We start from the raw sequence: 912 nt of genomic DNA on the forward strand, positions 1-912 counted from the left end.
ATTTATTTATTTATTTTCGATGAATCCTCATTGCCTCAAGAGTGTTGCCCCCTTCAGATAGTAGTGGTGGCTTCCCATGGATCCCTTCGCTGCGGTGGTGATATGCTCACTTCATTTGTTGGTACTTCTCTACTTCCACAGGCCCCTTCCTGTGGTGGGCCTGGTGAAAATGCCTGCAAGTTGGTTAGGGCCCACGAGCAGCCTACATCACTCCTTTCATCTGAACACTACAGCGGGCCCTGGTCAGTGAGCCAGGAGCACGAATCCACAGCCACACTCAAGGGACTCTGAGCCCCCAAGTCAGCAGCAGGAGAGCAAACGGGGGCGGTCACCTCTTCACACTCCTCCCAACCCCAAGTGCTGGGATGCAGGAGGGACCTCAAAGAGCTGCACCTGGTTTGATGGTTAGAGTCTTAGTACAGCTGGGTGACCTTTACTTGTTTCAAAACATAATTTAGAGTCGTCATCGTAGCTCAGAGTGATGTTTTTTAAGGTAGCCCAGATGACTAAAATGTTCTATGTCGGTTTTGTCTCCTCCTCCTCCCCTAGGAATGAGATAGAAATGCATTTTTTAAGTTTCATTGACTATGATACTACTGTTCCTGCCAGTCTCTATGCCAAATATTACTTTGACCTTCGATACTTAGCCCATGAAAACAACCCGCTTGCTCTAGTTAAAAATCTTTGCAAAGAAAGAGCACAGAGCACAGAGGTAAGGCTGTGGAGTCACTAAGCGGGGTTTTCTCTACGTTCCCTGAGCCAACATCTGTTGATAAATTCTATGAAGCGATGATTAGGACAATGGAAAGCTTTTTAAAATTAACACATTAAAGAAGAGCTTCTGAACCCTTTTGCATCATATTGTTGGTGCTTTATGGTTTATACAGAATCCCTCATTATTAAAAAATTCTC

At 45.2% G+C, this 912-nt stretch overlaps 1 pseudogene; it reads left to right on the plus strand.

Annotated features, from left to right (window-relative positions):
• The window catches only part of LOC102752566, a 37,298-nt pseudogene extending 36,586 nt beyond the window's left edge, over window positions 1-712 (plus strand).
• The last annotated feature ends 200 nt before the right edge of the window (window positions 713-912 follow it).

Source organism: Myotis davidii, unplaced genomic scaffold (assembly GCF_000327345.1).
Source record: "Myotis davidii unplaced genomic scaffold, ASM32734v1 scaffold1240, whole genome shotgun sequence".
NCBI lineage: Eukaryota > Metazoa > Chordata > Mammalia > Chiroptera > Vespertilionidae > Myotis > Myotis davidii.